Source organism: Peromyscus californicus, unplaced genomic scaffold, assembly GCF_007827085.1.
Source record: "Peromyscus californicus insignis strain IS unplaced genomic scaffold, ASM782708v3 Scaffold_11__1_contigs__length_118956290, whole genome shotgun sequence".
Classification (NCBI taxonomy): Eukaryota; Metazoa; Chordata; class Mammalia; order Rodentia; family Cricetidae; genus Peromyscus; species Peromyscus californicus.
Window position 1 is genome coordinate 65,018,127 of NW_026294402.1, and position 24,810 is coordinate 65,042,936.

The 24,810-nt window shown below is 47.2% G+C and overlaps 1 protein-coding gene across 2 annotated transcripts in view; it reads right to left on the reverse strand.

Annotated features, from left to right (window-relative positions):
• Positions 1-16,921, reverse strand: part of Fam81a (family with sequence similarity 81 member A) — a 51,796-nt gene extending 34,875 nt beyond the window's left edge. The window contains exon 1 of one of the 2 annotated variants that reach the window (XM_052713465.1): positions 16,819-16,921. The gene's annotated coding sequence lies outside the window, so the exon portion shown is untranslated. Of the gene's footprint in view, positions 1-16,059; positions 16,176-16,818 lie in introns of those variants that run through there. The other variant, XM_052713456.1, reaches the window with a different exon arrangement.
• Between the last annotated feature and the right edge of the window lie 7,889 nt (positions 16,922-24,810).

The following is a 24,810-nucleotide window of genomic DNA, read 5'->3' on the forward strand; positions in this document are numbered from 1 at the left end:
GCTGTGTGGTTACCCCAATCAGCTGTAGTCAGAAATGCTTTTGACCTCACACGTGAAATAAACATCAAGTACTTCCCGGGAAGGGTGAACGAGCCTTGAAAACCAGAATGCTTCTGAAACAAGTGCTGCTAATCCCTACCAGGCAGAGCAACAAGGACCATCAAATGGAGGTTCCAGAAGCTTCCTCATTCCCCATCTGCATCTTGAGCTTGAAAACTACTCTTCCAGAAGCAAGACCCTCACCTCACCCCCTGAAATATGGGGGCTAGAACCCAGCCCTTCCCAGGTGCTAGATGATTGCTCTGCCACCCAGCGACACCCCCAGTTCCCCCCAAGCAATCTCCTTCACAGATTTATTCAATCTTGTACTTCTCTGTAGAAATTCTCAATAAGCCACCTTAGTAAATCTTATCTTGGTGAGCAATTAAGAACACTTGTCTCTAAATGAATCGAAAATAAAAACAATGCATGTTTAATGGAAGCTGATTTGGAGGAACCTATCTATCCACTAAGAGAATGGTATGGATACTCTTAATTTAAAAATTTTGTTATAAAAGATAATCATTCATACTAAATCTTACCTATGCACACTATTTGGCTGTCACAACTCATCAGAAAACTGGAGTTTTTAAAAGATTTTAGAACTTAGGTTTCTCAAGCCCGTGGGTAACTGACTTAAAACAATGAGTGCGTGGTACCCACAAGCTGATTCTGTAATTAGTCCCATTCCGACGCTGGATTGAGAAAGCATTTCTGATTGACACCATTGTTTTGGCATCAATTCTCCGGTGTTTTATTTTTAGACTTTCAAAATGTGAACATTTCACTTTCCCAGACAAAGAACTTCAAATTTTAAACAAATTACATTTAAGGAGGAAAAAAGTAACTTATGTCAAACAGGCTATGATGTTCAACGAGGTCTTGGGTGTAAAAGAGAAGAATTTCCACCATTTAGACAAAGGAGAATCAAGTCCATGTGGAAACTTGGAATCATAGAACGCTTACACTTTTAAGGTTATATGGCACTTTGTGGGATTTTCATTAATGAAACAGTCCAATTTAAAACTCATTTAGCATCCATACATGTCCGGCACCCCCATGTCGGAACTGCCATCAATGAAGGAATTATCTTAAATTGTAGAGTTCTTTACTGAGACTGAACATCAGTCTCATTCAGTACAAATCGGTGGCCGAATGTAGACTTCGGCCATGCCCTTCACTGAGGCTGATGCCACCCACTTTCCTGAGCTACAGAAATCCCAACCAGATGAACTTTGTGAACGAGGAGAGGATACACTCTTGACTACTAGACAGGCTCTTTCAGCCTCAACACTTCCATCATCCAGCATTGACTCCATGATATTAAATTCCCTTTAACGTGAGTTCACAAAACACACCGACAGATGTTTGGGGCTGGTGACCTTCCGTGGCTGCTGCAAGGATCTGGTCATCTGTTTAGTCATCTGGTTGGTTGGCACCAGGACTCTTTGCCACAATAGCGGGAGGGGATCTCTGTTGCAGCTGAATTAGAGGCTGATCATCAATCACTAGAATAAGTCCCTTCCCGGCTGGCATTTCCAGATCTTCCCATGGTCAACTCCAATGCACCTGCCTGAAGTTAGCATCTCCCATTAGTTTATGGATCTGATCTCTGACAAGTGGGTCTAAAGTGTAATCAGGAAGGTCAGGGTCATGTGCTATTCTGATTGTATCATAAATCCCTGAGGTTTGCTTTTATGGGGGGCACAGGCAGCGGTGTTTTACTTTGAGTTGGGATTTTACCCAGCTTGGAAACAAATAGCCTTAACCACTGAGCTATCCCATGAATCCTCTTAACTTCAGGTTTTAAAGATTCTGCAAAATTTCCAATCTTGCTACCACCACTGGCCCAAAACCATGCCTGTTTGTCCTTCAGCTCCCGATGGTGAGAAGCTGTCCTAAGCTGGCCTAGCACAAATGCCTGGGACAGCAGACCCAAGAGCTCCATGTAGCGTAAGCCAGCCTTGACTACATAGCCAAGCATGACCTTGAACTTCGGATCTCCTTGCTTCTGCCTCTGAGTGCTGACATTACAGATTTTTACCACCACGCCTGGTTTACACAGAACCCGGGGATCCACCTTAGGGTTTTATGTATTCCAGGCAAGCATTCCACCAACCGAGCTACACCCCAAGTTTGAGACTACTTTTACATGCTACGTCCCTCGTCTCTTACCTTTCACACCCCACACTATTCCCCCTGTGCCCGGTTGCTGGATTTGCCTCTGTGGTGTGTGAATGGACAGGATCTGGCTACTACCTCTTTTGGTGAGAGAAGAAGGGCTGTGCAACCCAAGCCAGGATGCCTCATTTCCAAAGCCAACACATCCAGCTTGACCAGACCAAGGAAAGACCACGACCAACAGCCATAGCTGTCCATGAATCCCCAACAGGCCTCAGACAACAGGCTAGCACAAGAAATCAGGCCTGGCCTTCTTCTTCATAGGTAGCTTACCTGGCCCACCCCAGGATCAGAAGTTTGGAGACCAGGTGAGCCATTCCTGGAAAAAAAATATCCTGGCCCAGCATATTCAAGGATGGAGGTGGCATTTTGGTTGTGAGGTGGACCCAGGAAAACTAATGAGCTGTCAGGACTGTATATGGTCTGTGAGGCATGTGTGTCCTCACACCCAAACATGCTGCTCTGTATATACCTGGCCAATGGCAGATGACTTACATTCATTTACCATCCTTGACACTTTCTGGATCCTACATCACCCCCAGAAACTCAGAAACCCCCTCCACACCCCTGGAAAGGACAGGAAAAAGGCTTGACCACTTCAAGTGTTGTGACAGTAATCTTGTTTACTTCCTTGTTTGCCATAGGATCTCTCTATTTAGTCCAGGCTGGCCAATAATTTGCTATGTAGCCCAGGGTGGCCTCAAAAATCTCAATCCTCCTGCCTTGACTGAGTGCTGGAATGACCAATGTGTGCCCTCTTGCTCTGTTCTATAGTAAATTTTAAAAACAGTAGAAAGAAATCTGTAGTGGGTAGCTGTTCCAGCTTTGACCTGGAAGTACTACCCCCGTTGAGGCTTCCGGTAACTGTCACACCTACCTGTGGCCTGCCCCTGAGGTGGGGATGAGTCGGGAGCCCTTAAGACCCGAGATCCGGATGTGCTGGTCTCTTGGTTCCTGGTAATCCTGGATGTTGGATGGTAGACCAAGCGGAGTTCTCGGGAGAACACCCCTGGACTGCGCTTCACCTCCCCCAGACCCTGTAACCTATCCCTTTACTTGTTGTAAGTTACTCCCCAAAATAAACCTCCCTTTTAACTACATGGAGTTGCCTTAATAAAGCCCCCAATAGAAATCCGCCAAAATGTAACCAATAGCATTAAGCATGTTTCTATTCTGTTCTCATTTTCAAACTACTTTAAAAAGCGTGTTATTTTCACAATCACAGAAATTTGAGCAAGTACATCTCGAATAAAACAACGAAACAACAAGCAGTAACCAATGTAGAAACTGCTCACTTTTGGCTGTAAAAACTGAGAAGCAAGCCTCGCTCTGGGCTCAAAGGAGGCTATCTATGGTTCAGTTTGAACACACATGCTGTCTGTCGGCTTTACCTTCTCCTTCCCCTGCAGGCACGTTATGAGACCTGAGCCTGGTGCCTCCGTCACAGTCACAGCTGTGATTGTGGCCTGGATTACCTGCTCATGGGGGCCTGGGCATATGGCACAGACAGCAGTTCTAAGGCACAGCCACCCAGAGCATTTCCAGGGTCTGGGTGATGGGCTTATAGGGTCCCAGGCAGGTATCTCCAGTGAAATGGCTTTGAATCCACTGGCCAAGGCTTGCTTTCCTCCCCTTCCCTCTATTACATTCACAACGAACTAGACAAGTAAAGGGTGATTTCCATTTGATGCATAACATTGCGTTTCAGAGGACTGGGGATGTAGCTCAGTAGGTGGAATGCTTGCTAAGCATGCAGAAGCTCTGGGTGTTCATTTACAGTCCCAGAACTCAGGAGGTGGAGGCAAGGGAATCAGGAGTTCAAGGTCATCCTTGACTACACAGCCAGTTCAAAGCCAGCCTAAGCTACCCAAGACCCTAACTCAAATAAAGGAGTGACGGGGAGGCCTGGAGAGAAGGCTCAGCAGTTAAGAGCATTTGTTGCTCTTGTAGAAGGCCTGGTTTTAGTTCCCAGCACACACACAGAAACTCCAAACCATCCATAACTCCGGCTCCAGGGAATCCAACACCTTCTTTTGACCAACTAGGTCATGAACATGATGCATATTACACACACACACACACACACACACACACACACACACGCGCGCGCGCGCGCGCGCGCGCGCGCGCGCGCGCAGGCCAAACATCATATACATAAAATAAATTTTTAAAATCTGAAAGAAATTTTCAGGAGTTCTAGACTGCTGAACACATTTCCTGGCCTTCCAGCCAGCACAGTGGGTTGCCGGCCTCTGTTAGGTCATGTGGGTTCACAAACAAACCCCAGAGTGCTAGGCACAGGTTGGTGGTGCTGCCTTAGCCCACTCACCAAGGCTCAGAATGATGCCAGTGTTGTGAGGAGAATCCCTGCGAAAACAGATTGGTTTTGTTCTCGTCTATTAATATCAGCTATTTTGAAATGCTATTTAAGCCTCTGTTGTTTATTTGAACTGTTTGGGGATGAGGGCTTTAGAGCAACAGGGACCGTACCCTATAGGAATCATACCTCTTAGGAAGCCAGGCATCATTCCTCTTCACAGATGCTAATAATACAGATTCATCAGCCTTTTTATTTCTCTAATGGGGAAAAGCCCATCTTTTTTTAATTATTGAGGTACTTGGGGTGGTTTACATAAGAATGGCCCCCAGAGGCTCATTTATTTGCAGACTTAGTCACCAGGGAGTGTGAATTGGGAGGTGTGGCCTTATTGGAGGAAGTGTGTCACTGGGGATGGGCTTTGAGGTTTGTTTGTTTGTTTAATGACTTTTTAATTTTTGTTTTATGTGCATTAGTGTTTTGCCTGCATGTATATCTGTGTAAGAATGTCAAATCCCCTGGAACTGGAGTTACAGACAGTTGTGAGCTGTCAAGTGGGTGCTGGGAATTGAACCCGGGTCTTCTGGAAGAGCAGCCAGTGTCAACCTCTGAGCCATCTTAAAAGCCCAAGCAGGCCCAGCCTCTTTGTCTGTCTGCCTCTCTCTCTCTCTCTCTCTCTCTCTCTCTCTCTCTCTCTCTCTCTCTCTCTCTCTCTCTTTCTCTCTCTCTCGGCCTACAGATCAGGATGCAGCTCTTAGCTACTTCTCCAGCACCACACCTACCTGCTGCCATACTCTCTGCCATGATGATACTGGATGAAGCCCCTGAAACTGTGAACAAACCTCCAGTTGAATGCTTTCCTTTATTTAAAGAGTTGCCTTGGTCATGGTGTCTCTTCACAGCAACAGCTCAGTGTCTAAGACAGTGCTCTACCCCAGTGACATATCAGTGGCTGAGAGGCCCCTCCAGCGTGAGTGCGGCAGCAGCTTCGGGTCACCTTGCAGGAGACCCTTGTACTCTTGCAAGCGTGCAGCCACACCCAAAGAAGTGTCTTACTATTACTTTTTCCAACCACTATATTTGGGGACTTTTCTCTCTAGCATTAGCAAAGACACATTACCAAATGTTAAAACGGGAATCTGCCAAGTGCAACAGCAAGAGCAGAAAAAATATTATTAAAAGCGGGTATAAACTCTCTACCTACACCCGCGCTGCAGCAGGGTTCACCCGCAGGCGGGAAGGCACGACTTCTGGTTCTCCTGCAGGCAGAAGGCTGGGTGTGAGTGTGTGTGTGTGTGTGTGTGTGTGTGTGTGTGTGTGTGTGTGTGACTGTAGGCTTCTACCCTGCCTGACATTCTAACTGAAATGCAAAGGATCGGCTTGGAAGAAACTCCCAACCTGTGCCCTTGTCCCAGGACCCAGGACACCATTGATCTTCTCTGCCAGCCCAGGAATCTCCTTCCCAGAGATCATCCCATCTGGAGTGACATTGCAGCCCAGCACATTAACACTCTAACTATTTAGAGAGTGCAGGGGAGGACTCTCGAGCCCTTCCACAGATAATTAAAAAACAGGGAGAAAAGAAATATGAAATAAACAAAACAAAACAAAAAAACAAGCTCAAGGCTCCAAGGGGTTTCTGAATAACATCTTCCCGGTTAAACAATTTTAAGAATTCCATAATTCAAAAAGCAGCCCCACACTTTCTCTCCCACACAAACACGCTCTTTATTAAGCCACCCTCCAGCGGCGGCAGGATCTCTGCCTGTCTTCCCTCCTGCAGCAGCTCCATCCACAAAGGGTGTCATCGCCACAGCCACAAGCCATCAGGGGCTGGGAGCTGGCCACCAGTCAACAGGGAAGAGACATCCAGAGGCAGGATCCTGCAGGACCCAGTCACCTCCTAAGCACATCACCCTAGAAGCTAGGTGTCACTTCAGGAGACACCCAAGTGTTCATTCAAGCTCTCTGATGCTTCTCAGGCAACACATTCCCAGTTGCTTTCCTGGTGTAACAGAACGAGATAACTATATCCCACTACATCATTTTTTTTTTTCAAATCACCGAGAACCACATTTCTAAAAGATCAAAGGGGCTTGAGGTGGTGGTGGTGGTGGGGGATGCTCAGTGGTAGACTGCTTCCCTAGCATGCTTGAGGCTTTGTGTTCAATTCCCAGAACCATAAAATGAAGTAAGATAAGATCATATCAGTTAACTGCTGAGCCATGGAAAAGAAACAACAAAGAATCACCAACGGTAAAAAGCAAACAAGTCTCCCCTTCCGCCACAGAATCGTCTAGTTTTATATAGAGAGCCTGGAATATCCCGGGAACGGAGGAAGGGAAGCGAGAGAGCGCAGAGATGAAAGCCAGCCATCAGGCTAGCCTGCATGGCCATCAGCTTTGGTTGCGGACGCTTGCTTTTGCAGCGGTCAGTGGTGAATGCAGAGACTCATACCTGGTCCATGGGCTGAGATAAGATGACGGCCAAATACACAGCCACAAATGGGACATCATCACGACAAGAGCTGGAGAAAAGTGGGCACGGATGTGGAGTGCCAACCTCTGGCATGACAAAGCCGGTTGCATTCACAGCAGCTGTGGGTGCCTGCACAAGGTCAGGTCCATTAACATCCTGTCATGGAGGTCCAGGATGCCCTGATCCTCTGCCAGGATCTATGGTTGCCAGGAGAAGGAGATTCCTGGTAAGGTACCCATCCATACTCCTGTGATCAAACCTCTACCCACACTCCTGTAAGCAACCCTAGTGAAACCCATAAGGATACACACACACACATGCATACATGCGCACACATACATATATGCACACTACACACACGCACACACACAAGAAAGAGGGGCATGAACGCAGAAGTGGGTCTCACTAGAAAGAGGAAGGAGATCAGCAGGAAGGGGGAAGGGAAAGATAGCATGATGGGGTAGGTGAATATGATCAAAATACATTATGTACATGTATGAAAATGTCATAATAAAACTTGGCATTATGTATATTATGTATAGTTATTACATGCTATCAAGAAGAAAGTCATGCAAAAGGGCCCCACTTCTCTGCCTCCTGTCCACCCTGACATCACTCACTCTGCCTTAATGGACAGAAACTTCAGGGGACCTCCTGAGCCTCAGGAAACCCCCATGGAGGTATCCCCAAACCTTGTGTCCCTGGACCTGGCTAGAATCTAAGTCTGGGATCTGGCAGAGACTTCCTGAGTGCATGAGGGCATTGGCACCCTTCTTGGTCGGGGTGGGGGTGGGTGGGTGCAGTATCTGACTGCTCAGAGCTCCAGACCTCTATGAGAAGACAGGCCTGTGGCAGGAACCCCTCAGTGACTGTCTCACCCCAACCTGTCTGAACACAGACTTGATCAGTTGTCTAGACCAGCCAAGCCAGCGATGAACATTTCATTAAACTTCGATAACTTCCCCGAAGAAAAAGAAAACCCCATCCAAGAAGACAAAAGCTAAAGCCATCCATGTAGAGACAGGAGGAAGTAGAAATGATTGACAGAAAGGAGCTAGCAGACATAGTGAAGGAAGGAGGGAGACGGGATGGATGATGACTGGGAAGAGGAGAGAGGGAGACGACAAAGAGCTGAGAGAGAGAGAGAGGCTAGACAGACGGTGAAGATCGCAGGTGTCTCAGTCTCCATGGAGGAAACAGGAGAGAATCCCTTCTCTCACATTCAGCTGCTCATTTGGAGTGTGAAGAACCACATGGCCATTTTGAACATGCTGGGAGGTTTCTCTGCTCATTTTCCCAACCGTACATGCTCACTGTCTCAACACATACCCCAATTAAGAGGTCATGGGGCAAACATGTATTTCACCCACAGCATGGAGATACCTTCTCACGGTCTGGGGAAGGGGCTCAGTTGAGACAGTGCTTGCCTCCCACGAACAAAGCCCTGGACTCCATCCCCTGGATCACAGAGAACTCGGTGTGGTCCTGCACAACTGTGACCCTAGCACCCAGGTGCTGGAGGGTGGAAAGCTGACGGGCATCCTTGAAGCCAGTCTGGGCGGCATGCGACCCTTTTCAAGAAGCAGGAAGAGGGAAAGAGAAAAAAAAAAAATAGAGACTGGAGTGATGACGGTTCAGTAAGTAAAGCCTGAGGACCCGGGTTCAGATCCTAAGCTCTCATGTCAGGTGGGCACAGCAACACACCTGTAATCTCAGTGCTCAGGGAAGCAGAGACGGGAGATCCACAGGGCAAGCTGGTCAGCCAGACCAGCCCGCCAGTGAGCTCTGGGTTCAGTCGAGAGGCTGCCTGAGCATATAAGGGGATGAAACATCAAGACACCAATGACAAGCTGGCCTCCACGTGCATCAGCCCACAAGCATCCAAACCCATATCCACATCGCACACAGAGAGAGGGAAGGAGGGGGAGAGGGAGGGAGGGATGGAGGAAAGGAGAGAGAGGGGGTTGATTTAAGCAATCCACCATTTCGCTGCAGATCCTATATGAGTCAAACCCCGCCTGCCTCTTGGGATGGACACAGGTCTCACATCTACCAGTCACACCAAGACCACCTCAGTGGCTGGGAACTCGCTTGCTCAATGACTGAAGCCAATCCTGTAGTCTGAGACGGGAAAGGGCACAGTGGCCGAAGCCCTTCTCTCCCAAGCTTGAGGACCAAAGTTCAGATTCCCAGAACCCATATAAAAGCCAGCCCACTCTAATTCCACCTCTAAAGGCAGAGACAGGATCCCCAGAGCAACCTGGTTAGCCCTATCAACAAGCTCTGAGTTCGATTGAGAGACCCTTGCCCAATGAATTAGGTGGAAAAGCAACTGAGAATGAGTCTACCTACATCAGACTTGGGCCTACACACACACACCACACCACACACCACACACACACACACACAAACACACACACACACACACACACACACACACACACACACACACACACACACAGAACAAATACTTTAAGTCCAGTTAACAAATATTCGCTGAGCCTCCACAATGCTGAACAGGATGGAGCCCTCCTGCTACAGGACCTTCTATTCAACAGGAAGTAACACTAGCAAGCCTCCAGCAAGTGTGAAGAGGCTGGGAAACACTACATGAGTAGCAGGAACCAGGCTAGGCCCCCAGGCAGATGGCAGGGCAGTGTGAACCAGGCTCTGAGGAGCAGGCATTGGAGCTGGGTGTTCCAGGGTAGTTGAACTGAGGCAAACCCAGGGGAAGATCCAGAGAGGGCCCGAGAGGAGGAAACAGTGACTCAGAGCCAAGGGCAAACACAAGGGGTCTTGCCGGAAAGCAGCTGATGAGAGGAGGGGGGTCACTGAGGTCACTGTGCAGAGCCTTCACTCCACACCACACCGCACCAAGCAGGAAAGACATGGGATCAGAAGGATCGGACCAAAAAAGGGAGGTTGTGAAGGAAACACACATGGGCGTGACAGACAGCCATCCCTGGGGCTGTGACACTGTGCAGAGTCAGCACAGCCCCAGGGGTTCAAGAGCTGACTCAAGAGAGGAAGATGAGGGCAGGAAACCCCCTGGGTGGACCTGGGGACAGGACACAGTGCCCCCACTCAGCTATAACTACAGGCCCAATCATAGCGCTCCAATACACCCAGACTGGACCCTTCTTAAGTGTCAAGGTCATAAAAGACGAAACACCTGGGGAACTGACCCAGATTAAAGAAACCAAGAGAGAGACATCACTGAGCCAGAGGCGGGATGATCAAAAGTTCCAGGTCAACTAGGCTACTTGGGGGACCCTCTCAGAAGGAAGGGAGGGAGACAGGGATAGCTAGAGCTACACTATACTAACCCGAGGAGCCTGGAATGGCGGCTCACTCCTGTAATCCCAGCAGGTGAGAAGCTACGGCAGGAGGACAGCTGTGAGTTTTGAGACCAGCCTGGGAATAAGATCTTATCTGAAAAAGGGGAGAGGGCAGGTAAAGGCCCTTGCTGTGAAGTCTGGTAACATGAGTTCAATCCCTGGGCCCTCCATGGTGGACAGAGAAGCGGCCTGCTCCGCAGGAGGGAGATTGTAAGAGACAGAGCTTCTGGGGGGCCGCCACGAGAGTCTGCCTCCTAGTAACGTCAGAAGCAACACCCGTGAAGTCTCACCAACACGACTGCGTAGACATGAGCTGAATAAGGACAATGACAACAGAGATGCTAAAGGAGATGGGGGAAGCTCATGAGGCCTCAGCCCTACGCAAAGAACTATGGGCAACTAAGGCATGCCGAGGGTGGGAGAAACAGTCTTCCCCAGGGAAGAGCACCCCAACTGGTTGTCCAGTACCAAATGGTCAGCCTTGAAAATAGACATACAAGTAACAGTATATAGACTGAGCAGGTTGTATTTAAGAATATGAATGTATGAATATATGCGTATCCACACACATGCACATGCACACACACACACACACACACACACACACACACACACACACACACAACAAAAATGGATTGTTTTAAACCCTAGATTGGATCCTGACCCCTAAACCAAATTCTTTTAAAAGGATCTTCCTCTTCTTTTGTATAAAGATGCCATTAGGACGCCTGACCAATATCTGTCAATTAGAGAATAACACTGATTCAAACTTAATTTCTTGATTTTGACAACTGCTGTATAAGAAAATGTCCTTTGAAAAGAAGAAGGAAATACGTGCTTGAATATTTGGGACAGTACAGGTACATTTTCTCCTTGTTGCTCTGACACAGTGCAGGAGAAATTACAAGCTAAGTGTGTGTCTCTACACACACATCCACAAATAGATGCAAAGAGAGAGTGGGAGAAAGTGCCAGAAAGATAAAACAAGTGTGGTTGAAAGTTAATATTTATAGAATGCAGCTAAAAGAGAGATCAGAACTTTTCAGTTTATTGTTGAAGCATTTCCATAAATCTGAATCAGTTTAAGATTTAAAAAAATTTAAAGGGGAAGGAAATTGTTAAGGAAGCCAGGGTGATAAAACAGCTGTGTCAGGGACCTGAGCCAAGCAGAGGTGGGAGGGCTGGCTGGGTCTGATGTCCAGAGCCCCTGTCTCAGCTCTGCCCCTAAGAACTGCCTTGAGTTATCCTGCGTCCCCTCTACTTCAATCTCTTCATCCACAAAACAAGGATAAGAAGTGTTGGCCTCGGAGAGAGAGCATCCGCTCCCACTGGGGCACGGGAAGGTGGGATCTGAGTTGGCACTGAGGCTGGGAAGGAGAAAAGAGAAGGCCAGGAAGGGAAGAGGAAAAAAACCAAAACAACAACCCAAGTTCAGATAGAGTCCCCACAGCTAGGGGCCAGCAAGAAAAGTCACCAAATGAGGGATGAGTGGAACCTGCGGAGACAGGGCATGAAGACAGAAAGAGAGGCACAGGAGGAGGGCAGCAGGGCACCAATCAAGGAGAAGGGCAGAGGGAAGGCTCAGTTCTGCAGCCAAGACTCCTCTAGAGAGCCCTGTGAGGAGGCAGTTTCCACAGAAAGATAAAGGAAGTGCCTGGTCAAAGGAGAAATGCTCACTGAGCGCAACAGAGCAGCTGATCTAGCTTCAGCACCGGCTCTGCCCTCCCCACACAACAGCCAACAGCTCCCTGTGGCTATTTCAATTGAGTTTAAGTTCATTTAAAAATCCACATACATCGAAAACTCAGTTCAAGCCAGGAGTGGTAGAACATGATGCCTCAATCTCAGCCCTTAGGAGGCTGAGGCAGGAGGATTGCGAGTTCAAACATAGCCCTGGCTGAACAGCAAGACCCTGTCTCAAAAATAAGTAAATGAAAGAATAAAAATCCAGGTCCTTGGTTGAACTAGTCATCTTCTGTGAGCTCTGTAACCGCATATGTCTGGTAACTGCCATCACTTCCTTCGCTGGAGAAGGTTCTAGTGGACAGAATGGAGACTCTAACAGTGCTTCTTAAAGGAAGGATGGGCTGACTGTTTGATGGAAAGAGATCTGGGGCAGAGGAAGGAGGGAGCATAAACAGGCAAAATGAGAGTGAGAAATGGAACAAGATCCCAATGGGGGCAGGCAAAGCCAGTGTGAGGGAGCGGGAGTGTGGAATGGGTTTAGGCTGGACTTAGGACAGACACAGAGCTGTTCCTGAATTTCAGACCAAAGACATAAGGACATGGAGAGACAGAGAAGGAAATACTTGGAGGTGCAAAGGAGGGTCCAGCGGGATTTACATTGGGGGAGGGCAGTAACGGAGAATGTGGACGCTCTCCATCTTATCTGTTAAAGGCCACTTTCTGAAAGGAAACCTGGAACTTAAGGGATAGAGAGCCGTGGCACAGAGCCAAGTGGATGCCATCTGAGTTCATGAAGAATAGAATTCTTGTGTCTCATAGGAAAGCAAGCCTTTGTGAAATTAAAGCCCCCATCAATTTAAAATGGAACCAGTCCAAAGGTCTTTGGGACTTTCTCCTGGATAACTTGGCAGGCTGGGAGAAGAAAATACAGACACTGAGGCTGGTTTGGGGATTGGAGACTGGAACCCAAGGAGTCCAAGGCTAACAGCGTGGCGCATGCCTTTAATCCCAGCACTCTGGAGGCAGAGGCAGGCAGATCTCCGAATTTGAGGGTAGCCTGGTCTACATAGTGAGCTCCAGGCTAGGCAGGCTACATAGTGAGATCCTGACTCAAAAAAAGTCAAAGTCAACATGTCAAGACCAAACACGTGGAGCCCTGAAGATAGACTGAAGCATTACAGTGTCTGGGAGGAAGGGCTGGAGTCCTCGGTGATGGGGTGATGGTTAAAGCCGGCACAGGAGGTGGACAGAATCCGTGAAGAGGGAAGAAGAGCAAGTCCCGCCTGGCACTTTCCTAAAAGTGGGAAACCGCAGACTCAGCACACCTTCGGTACCAAAAGGAAAATGCAGGCGGAGCGATGGGGGTCAAGGCTGAGCCACAGGGGTCAAGGCTGCAGCACTGCAAGGTCATTGAGTGGGGCCACAGGGGTCTGGCTGAGGTCACTAAGTGGGGCAAGTCTTGAGGTAGACCCAAAGTCACCAGCAAGGCCAGCAGAGCAGAGAATGAGTCTAGGTGCTCACGGGTCTGTGTTTATGACTTCTTCCTAACCTCAGGTGAAGTGGTTTCCTGCCTGGGCGAGCATCAAGCCAGCTGCTTTCTCCCTCCTCCCTTCTTTTTTCTCTTTTTAGGCAAAACAAACAAACAAACAAGCAAAAGCTTTTTTATTTTTAATTGTGTGTGTCTCAGCACATATGTGTAAGTCAGAAGACAACTTAGGATTGTCAATCTTTTCTTGTACCATGTAGATTCTGAGGCTCAAGGTCAGGTTGTCAATCCTGGTGACAGACAGGTGCCTTTACCTGCTGGACCATCTTGCTGACCTAAGCCTTGTTTTTTACAGAAAGGGTTCTGTTTGGTTGATTGGTTCGGGTTTTTAAGGTCTTAAACCATCCTAATGATTCCCTTTTGACATTTGAGAGAGTCTAAATGAGCCTGGCAATTCTGAAGAACCACCAGGTTTGGGAAGGGCTAAGCCAGAAACACAAGGAGAGACTTGAGGCCAAAAAGACAGTACCACATTCTTAGAGTTAGTGGCTTGGAGGTGACATCAAGGAGCCAGGACAAGGTCATCCTAGCTCTATGAGCGGACCCCAGAAAGGGGTGTTCTGGGGGAAGTTGTGTGCTCAGACTCTGGTAGAAGGGAGAAAGAGGAGATGGCTCAGAGACAGAAAAATGAAAATACAGGAGTGTGGCTGCAAGACACAAAGAAGGAGAGACACTGAGTGGCAGGAGAGCCACATGGGTTAGCAGCCACAGAGACAGGAGGATGAGCCCTTTGCTGATGGAGGCTCTAAGGTCGAGGACTTGTGGTTCACTAAAGGGCTGTAGGCTCGTTGACAGAATTCCTGGGCAACAAGGATTTTTGTATTTGTATGATAGATTTCTAATAGGTAACGTATTAAGCTTTCTAAGCCCTCAGGAAGGCATGCTGGCAGAAGTTTACTCATTAACTGAAAACTTGGCCTCCCAGCCTACCTTTTTACACAGAGGAAGTCAGATTCCCATGACTATCAAGAGTGTCCTTGAAACACAAAGTCAGAGACATCTCAACCGTCCAGTGACAGGAATCCTGGGCACCCCTTGCAAACCCTTAGAGGACAGAGAAGTTTATGGATGGAAAATATGGAAAACGGCCTCCTTGTCAGTTTTAGTACCAGCCAGTTCTAAAATTAGAAGAAATACCACAGCCTATAAGTCACCTCTACACACACACACACACACACACACACACACACACACACACACACACACACAAACCAAGGCAGATACAATGTACATTTCTTAATAAAGAACATGTTTACTCTCAGAAACCGAATTCGTTAATTTTCATTAACTTATTTGTTTAGCTTGTGTGCCTTGTGTGGGTGTGGAGGTCAGAGAACAACTTTGTAGGGGTAGGATGGTTTTCTCCTTTCACAGTGTGGGTTCTGGAGCTCAAATTCAGGTCACCAAGCTTGTGGCAAGGACATTACCCCACTGAGCCATCTTGTCAGCCCCACCAGCCCCATCACCAACCTTTAAAGAGCAAATGTAAATGTTTGCCCCTGCTTCTAAGAGAATCCCTCTGCAGAACCAAACCAGTCTGGCATTATTTCTGTGAAATAATCTCTAACGCCAGCACACACCGACTTTAAGCTGAGTGCACGCATGCGCGTGATACACACACACACACACACACACACACACACACACACACACACACACAGAGCTTCTGCACATTGAAGAAATGACTCACTTAATTTGCCACTGCCTGCCACTACTGGGTTTTGATTTTACCTGTTCAGACACAAAGTTTCCTATCATATCAACTACAGGAAAGAAGTATTCAGTAGCTTGAGCCTGAAATGGGTTTAGGACTTTAGGGCACCGTTGGAATTTTAATCTGTGCCTTTTAACGAGCCTCTCTGGACCATAGAGTGTTCCCTCCACAATCTTCCATAAAAACGGTAACATCTCTTGCCACTTTGGGAGCCAGCTCATTGGAAACCCCTTGCAGAATAAACATGGTTAAGTCTTGCATACCCAGAGGGGCCTTTCTTTCCTCAGCTCACAGTACCAGCAAAACAGCCTTGTGCTGCAACTGAAGAGAACCAGGGAACCCGCGGGGGAGCAATGTGGCTAACCCACCCAAGGTCACTCAGCTCGGACTGGGGATGATAGACTTGTCCTGTCCTAGTCCTGGCAAACTCTGCATACCCTTGGCTCGCCTCAAACAGTCCCTCGGGGGGCTCTGCTGTCTGCTAGCTTGCAGCCCCCGCGAAGATGCAATGCCACTTGCGCTCTGTGCCCAACTTCAGCCCTGCGCCTCAGCATGCAGTTAACCCTCTCGCGTCCAGAGTGTCACACGGGGCACACGCAGCTTCCCCCCCCACCCACCCTCCTCTCCCTAGCACTATCCCATGCCTATCCATGGAGTGGTTGCTCCAAGGTCATATCGATGGTCCCTGCGGGAGCAACCGCTGCTTAGATCCAGAAGATGCCCGGCCGCGTGGGGAGGAGAGGCACCCCTGGGGACTCACCCGCGCACGGATCGGGCACGCCGCGGCTGCCCATGTCGTCGCTGGCGCTCTGGGTGCGGTGGCCGCGAGCGCGGGGCTGTGCGGGGCGAACCCGGCTACGGGCCCGCGCTCCAGGCAGCGCGCGCGCGGCCCGGCCCGGGGTTCGCGGCTCCCCCACCCGGGAAGGGCGCGAGCCGCCGCGCGCCGCCCAAAGCCGCTTCCGGGCGCGTTGCCTGGACGCGGTTGCCGTGGCAGCCCGAGCTGGAGGCTTTCCCCGCGCGCCCGCGCCCAGCCCGCCGGCGCCCCTCCTCCCGCCGCGTTCCCACACCCAAAATAGCCTTTCCGCGGCGCCGCGGGTCCCCACCCAGTCCGCAGCAGGGAGCCGGCGGGCGGGGACTTGCTTACAGGAACCTCAATCCTGTCGTAGGGCGCGTCGACTTGGAGGCAGAGATAGGTGTAGAGGATGCTTGAGTGAGAGCCCAGCCTTCCAGGTCGCAAAGCCATCCGTCATCCTCCCCGGAATCCTAGCATCCCTTATGTGCCAAGCCTGATTCCCACCAAAATAGTTATCCGCGCTCTCCACCTCAAACTGAGGAGAAGTTAGGGGTGAGACCACAGTCTGGTAAACAGCTCCCTCCGTCGCCCCACCTGCACAGGTGATGGAACCCTCCAGGCGACCAGTGTCTATCAGGGAATCACCGTGCCTCCCGCATATCGGCCCAAGAGACAGGACCCCGGGAAGAATGCTAGTTACACTGCTTCTCATCCCAGCCCTCCTACCTTCTGTCGAGCTCCCAGAGAGTCCTATCTCTGCCCTCCTTCCCATCGGTGTTGGATTCTCAGCAGGATCCACTCACAATTATGCTTCCTCTCCGTGGGTGGGATTTAAGCGGAGTGGGGGATCCTACCTTTGCTCGCCTCACTGCGTCTGGTTCATAGCTCTTACGTAGAGGCACGAGCTTACCCGGGGCAGGTGCTCCTGTCTAGCGGCCCCCTAGCCCTCTCAGCCCCCCAATTCAGGGGAAGCTGGGAAGAACTCACTTGGACAGGTCTGGTCTTGGAATCCGCGATCCTGTAGTCATTTGTGTGTGGTCTTGGGTGTTCTGCAATTTCCTCGCCTGTAGAGTAGTAAGTCCCCCAACACGGACACACACACACACACACACACACACACACACACACACACACACACACACGGGCACGGGCACGGGCACGGACACACACGGACACACAGCTAATGAATATAGCATTCATTCAGCCAACAGTATTTCTTGAATGTCTGCCAAGTGCTAGAAACTATGCTTTATCGCTAAGGCGAAATGGAGAAGATGAAAATGGAGGAGGAGAAGGGGAGAGGACTCTGCTTTTCTCCTGGTCATTACAGCCTAAAACACATTAATTAGACACATGTTAAAAAACAAAACAAAAAAAAAAAAAACTGGTGACCAAGAGGGTCATGGCTTTGAGTACTGTCTCAGGGAGATCTGACCTAACATTGCTCCTTTAGTGTGATGATTTTTCTTTCCATAGCACCTGATACACAGTCGATAAATGCGTATTGAATTCAATCCTATGGCAGAAGGATCTCTGGGAATTTCCACCATTTAAGATACGTTTGAGGAGGATAAGGAGATAACTCAGTCGATAAAGTACTTGCCTTACAGGCATGAGGACTTGTGTTCTATCCTCAGAACCCACATTAAAAAAAAAAAAGTCAACGCTCATGTAGTGCCCATATCCTCATGCAAGCTCCCACACATGCACAAAATAAATACGGTAAAGCCAGACATGGGAATTTGGTGTGCACTTGTAACTCAAGAGCTGGGGAAGCAGAGATAGGCAGGTAGGTCAGGACTCATTGGTCATTCAGCCTAGCTTTCTGGGCGAGTTCGAAGCCAATGAGAGAGCCCGTCTCAAAAAGGTGGACAGTGCCACAATGTCTGGAAAAACAGAGCTCTTACCATGAAGTGCCGGCACCCATCACAGTGAGGCCACAGATGGCTCAAATACCTGTTCCCACAGGCTGCCTTCCAGTGTAGGGAGTGCCTTTCAGACACACACAGGACACTCTGGCCCTGTCCGCCTTTGGTTCCTCCTCCCTCCTTCCCACTCCACTCCCTCCCTATCCTGCTTCATCCCACCACACCCCCATTAGTCAAGGATTCAAGGTCCTAGGAAGGTGAGGGAATGAAGCACTGTAGAATAGAGGGGACTTGTCCCTTCTGACAGCCTTCAAAGTATAACTCGATTTACCACGAAACCTCCGCACACTCCGGGAGAAGGAATACCCGGGAGGTGAGGGGGTTTTGCCCGAAGCACCCACAAACCCTTACTTAACTTCTTTAAAAAAAAAAATCATACAGATTAACATAAGACACCAAATTTTTAAGGATTCACTTGTGAGGCATGGCGGCCCACGCTTGTAAGTCCAGCAGTCAAGAGACTGAGGGAAGCGGGCTGCCACAGTTCAAGGCCAGCCTAGACAGGTTACCCTGGGGTGCAGAGTGAGCCTGTCTGTCTCGAAGAAAACAACAAATAAAAAAGATTCACTTAATTAAGCAAAACAAAATAAAAACCTTGATGCTGCAATACCAGTCCTAGGATTTCAAAGCGGTCCCAAATCAGCCTGTGACTTCTCCCTTCTCCCCACCCCAAGCCCTTTTCTTCCTCTCAGGAAATCTGTTTTTAATCCTCAAGGGTCAAAATTGAGCGCACAACAATTTAAGCTTCCTCTAGTTTCTTCCCGCCCTTTTACACACCTGTAAGGTAAATTTCAATCAAGTACTCAATTTTTCCATAATTGGAAAATTTGGAAATTTTGTAACTTGTTATAAGGAAATGGATTCTTTTGTAACTCATTATAGGAAATGGATTTTTTTTCTTGTGTTACTTTAATTACCAAACCATGAGTGATCACAAATTATTATATGCTGGCAGAGATTATTACTAAGAATGATTTTATCAAGGAAAGAAAACCCGACTTGACTTCCCTTCACGATGGACTACAAGGGTAAAATGGTTTTATCACTGAAAGCTCAGCAGGTAAAGGCTTTTGCAGCAAAACCTGAGACACGAGCTGGATCCCTGGGACCCACATGATGGAGGACAGAACTGACTCCTGTAATCTGCTCTCTGAACTTGACACTTGCACCCTGGCACACACACACACACACACACATACACACACACACACACACACACACACACACACACACACACACACAACACACAAACAGATAAATAAATAGATTTTTAAAGATTAATAAAAAGGAAAATAGTCTTACAAGCTTGGTATTATAATATTAGTTGCCAGCCAGTCATAGAATAGAAATAATTTGTCCATCCTTCAAGGCCAGGCATTTCAGGGAGTTTGCTTTTAAAGTAACCTTGTACCAAGTTAACGTCCTGGCTTGACACTGATGTAGAAGATGTAATGAACAGGGTTTCAAACTGGCCAGCAAGCAGATACAGCTAGCAAAGATGGAGAACAGGCTGGGCAGATGGCCCAGTGTATAAAGTGCTTGCCATGCAAGTATGAGGACCAGAATTCAGGCTCCTAGAACCTTCTTACAAAGCTGAGTGGTCATGGTGGTTGCCTGTAATTCCAGCATTCAGGAGGTAAGAGACGGAGGATCCCAGAAGCAAGCCCACCAGCTAGACTAGCCAGGACGGCAAGCTCTGGGATCAGTGAGAGACCTTGTCTCAAAAAATAAGGTGGAGAGTGATCAAGGAAGACATCCAATGTCAGTCTTTGAAACCCATATGTCCATACATATGGGACTACACATATATGCATACACACCACACACACATGAATAAAATGAAATTTTAAAAATCGTTCATGGCCCAGGTTGGTCAAAAGTGAAGCAGGAGAGATGGCTCAGTGGTTAAGAGCACAGGCTGATCTTCCAAAGGATCCAAGTTCAATTCCCAGCATCCACATAGCAGCTCACAACCATCTGTAACTCCAGTCCCAGGGACTCTGATGCCCTCTTCTGGCCTCTGTGGGCATGCATGCATGTGGTGCACAGACATACGTGTAGGTTAAAACACCCATGCACATAAAAATAATAAATAAAAAAAGTTCAAAAATATTTTTAGCTGGGCAGTGGTGGCGCATGCCTTTAATCCCAGCACTCGGGAGGCAGAAGCAGGCGGATCTCTGTGAGTTCGAAGCCAGCCTACACAGAGAAACCTTGTCTCAAAAAAACCAAAAAATAAAAAATAAAAATAAAAATAAACCAAAAAACAAAAATATTTAAAAATGATATTTGTAAGAATGTAAAGCAGAGCCAGGTGGTGGTGGCACATGCCTTTCTTCCCAGCACTTGGGAGGCAAAGGCAGCTTGGTCTACAAAGTGAGTTCCAGGACAGTCAGGGCTACACACAGAGGAAACCCTGTCTTGGAGTAAAAAAAAAAGGGGGGGGGGACTGTAAAGCAGATGAGCCAAAAACAACAGGATGAGTTCAAAGATGGATATATAGAATTGCTGCCTGTCTTATCCTAGGCTTTCTCAACAGTGTAGCTCCTCAGGCATCCAGAGCTCTAGGTCATGTCACAAGCTGCTTATCCCTAGTAACAAGGGGCCAAACTATCGCCCTGTTAGGAATGGTCACACATGGGAACAAGGAAGAAAAGTTTTCCACAGGGAACAGAGAGGAAAAGCCAGTGATATGGGGGTTGGGACCATGTCAGAGAGGGCATGGAGAAAAAGGTTCACAGGTGATCTTCATGAGTCCTTGTCAGATCCCTGGGAGTTAAGGAAGTCTCAGCGGTGGAGAAAGGCAAGGAAGGCATTGGTCACTCTTCCCGTGTTTTTTGAGACAGTGTCTCGCTATGTAAACCAGGTGTGCTGGTTGGATTTTTTTGCCAACTTGACAAAAGCTAGAGTCATTTCAGAGGAGGGAATGCCAATCCAGGGTTTGTCTAAAAGACAAAATCTGTGGGGCATTTTCCTGATTGACGATTGAAGGAGGAGGGCCCAGCCCACTGTGGGTGGTGTCACCCCTAAGCAAACAGTACTGAGTTGTATAAGTAGCTGAGCAAGCCCTGGGGGAAAAGCCAGTAAGCAGCACTCCTCCATGGCCTCTGCTTCAGTTCCTGCCTCCAGTTTCCTGCCTCCAGTTTCCTGCCTTGACTTCTCTTCATGATGGATTACCACTGTAAGCTGAAATACATCGTTTCTTCCTCAAGCTGTTTTTGGGCATGCTGTTTATCACAGCAGCAGAAAACAAACTAAGACATCAGGCTTGCCCAAAATTCATCCCTTAACCTTTTGATTCCTGAGATTACATGTGTGTGCTACCATGCCTGGCCAACGCTGACTATTTTTTGTCTCTTGAGTCTTTTATTTATTCTTCGACAATTTCATAAATATATACAATGCCTCTTATTCTCTCCACTCACAACCCCCCTTCCAGACTCCCCTTCAATCCCAACATGTGCACTTCCAACCTTCATAGCCTCTTCTGTTTTGTTTTTAATGGTTTTATATGTATGGGCGTATTTCCTGCATCTATGTGTGTGCAGCACATTCATTCCAGGCACCCTTAAAAGGCCAGAAAAAGGAGTCAGGTCACCTGGAACTGGAGTTACAGATGGTTGTGAACCACCATGTGGGTGCTGGGACTCAAACCTGGGTCTCCAGAAGAGTGGCCACTGCTCTTAACTGTTGAGCCATCTCTCCAGCCCCACATTTTCATTAAAGCCATTAATCCCATTTCGTTAATTGGACCCACAGATCTTGTGCAGATAACCTTAGCTACTGTGGGTTTATGGGTGCTCCATCCACGCCATGCAGAAGACGCATTTCACAGTACCCCTCCCCACTCTACGGCTCTTACATTCCATCTACCTCTCTTCGGCAATGTTCCCTGAACCTGCTGGTCACTTTTTAGGTAATTTCCACAGTGTAAGGAAGGGGAAAATAACCCTAGTAGGTTGATGTCCTTTGACCTCCACATACTTTCAAATGCACACATACAAACAAAAAAAATGTAAAAAATTAAATAAAATAAAAAGTGAAATCCTCCAGCAGTTACAAGACATCCCACTCCCCACCTCAGCAAAGTGGGAATTCAAACTTTGGGACATTATTCTCTTAAAACTTTGGCTTGACAACTAATTAACCCAACACATGTTGTTCTTTATGCTATGGTTTTTCTATTTTTTCCTTTTTTGATAATTACAACTCAAAGGACGTTCATTTTTCCTCTTTTACATGTAAACAGAATGGATATTTATATATTTGAATATACTGTAATTGACTAGTTGTTTTGCTAATAATTACCCTTCATGTGTAAGCTAATTCTCTCAAATTATGTTTTATGCATGCATTTATTACTATCTAGCCATTTCACAAGTATTTTTTAAGCAACAACTAAGCACAGCACAGCCAAAAAAAGCATAAACTATCGGGAAGATCCTTCTTTGGGGTATTTATGTCTTAACTTACATAATTGCTGGTGTAAAGAGGGCAAATTCAGCCTCGGGTGTGTTTAAATAACTCACAACTGAGACTCAAGATAGCATAATATGACTTGCTACAGAGATAAAGATGTTTTTCCACAAGCGTTTGTGGCCAGAAATTCTAAAATAAGTTCATAACAAAATGCATTCATCCTAAATTCAGTTTCCCACAAGGGAACATGATAGACATTTCCATTGCATATTGATTTTGGAAACCTTTTCTTCCTCTTTCCAACAGCTTTCAGAAGACATGCATCTGAGGGACAGCCCCCTACTTCTAACAGTTTGGTGCTGTGCTCACATAGTCCAGCCCAGTCTTGAGGTATTCTTGGATGAACCTTGGCACCACAGTCTAGACAACAAGGTCTCACACCATCTGTCACTCCTATTGGACATCAATCTTCATAGGTAGGAGAACTCAGAGATAATTTGCTCAAGAATAAAATGGAATGATGAGCTGAGGGTGTAGCTCAGTTGGTAGAGCACTCCCTAACAAGCATGAAGCCCGGGGAGCCATCTCTAGCATGGCAGGAGTGGAGATTAGTGGCTCATGCCTGTCATTCCAGCCCCTGGGAAAGAGAGGCACCAGGATCAGGAGTTTAAAGTCATCGTCAGCTATCTAGGGAGTTCAGGTCAGCCTGGGCTACAGGGGAAATTTTCTCAAGAAATAAAAATGAAAAATGTACATTCTGCCCAGCAAAAGGCATATGGAACTCCATAAAAATCTTAACAGGGCTAGCTTGGTGTAGAACTCAAAATAGTAGAACACTTGCCTAATGTGTGAAAGCCATCGGTACAATCTCCAACAATAAATAAACTTATAGATGATAGACAGATAGATAGATAGATAGATAGAGACAGACAGACAGACAGAGATGATAGGTTGACATATGAGACAGATACATAGAAGATTAGATAGATGAAGACAGATAGATAGACCCATAGAGATAGATAAATGATAGACAGATGAGACAGATTAGAAAGATAAAGATAGATAATAGATGAGACAGATAGATTAGAATTATAAAGATAGATAGATAGATAGATAGATAGATAGATAGATAGATAGATAGATGATCAATAGATGATAGATGGTACAAAGATACAAAGTGTGCTGGCTAGTTTTATGTCAACTTGACACAAGCTAGAGTCATCTGAGAGGAAGGAACGTCAATTGAGAAAATGCCTCCATAAGATTGGGTTGTAGGCAAGATTATCGTCTTAATTAGTGATTGATGTGGGAGGACCTAACCCATTGTGTGTAGGGCCATCCCTGAGCTGGTGGTCCTAGGTTCTATAGGAAAGCAAGGTGAATGAGCCAGTAAGTAGCACTCCTCCCTAGCTCCTGCATCAGCTCCTGCCTCCAGGTTCTTACCTTGCTTGAGTTCTTGCCCTGATTTCCTTCAATAAAGAGCTACGACATGAAAGTGTAAGACAAATAAAGCATTTCCTCCCCACGCTGTTTTTGGTTATGGTATTTCATCACAGCAATAGAAACCCTAAGACACACAGATAAATAGATAGATTATATAGGTAGGTTAATAGATAGATAGATAGATAGATAGATAGATAGATAGATAGATAGATAGATAGACAGATAACCATAATAGACAATAAAAGTTAGTCATGGTGGTACAAACCTGCTAACCTAGCACTTAGGAGGTAGAGGCAGGTAGATAACGAGTTCAAGGTCAACTTCAAATACATAGGGAGTTCAAGACCAGCCTGGCTCTCATGAGACTCTTCCTCTCCGAAGAAAAAAGACAATGCAGATCTCTCACTAAAAAGAAAACAAAATCAATAGTACAAAGATTACTCTTAAAAACATAACTTTCAGTTATAATTGCTTTGCCCAATATTTGAATTCACTGAACTTGTCTTCAGGAGTCCATATAGGTGTCCCAGGCAATGGGCTGTAGGATTCCCCAAGAGGCGATGAACCCCACATAGTCATACAATAAGCTATGGTCACTATGGACTCAGGAATAGCTTTTTTCTTCTCCTTGGAAACATAAATACTGAGATGACATTTTCTTCTTTGCCCTGAGGGCAGTCATGCTGTGAAGGTGTCACGAGCTATCTGTCTGTGCTGCAGCAAGTTGATTAGCCCCTCTTTGACTCCAAGTCCTCATCTTCAAACAGGGGATAACAAGGTGCCTGCCTCATAGGGCCCTACTGGAGAGCAGAGGCAGTGAGTCACGAAAAGAAACACTTCCATTATTATTTATAGTATTACTTGTCATGTCCAATGTAAGAATTTTATGATGATCATTTTCTCCCCAGCCCTTGTCTGCATAGTGACT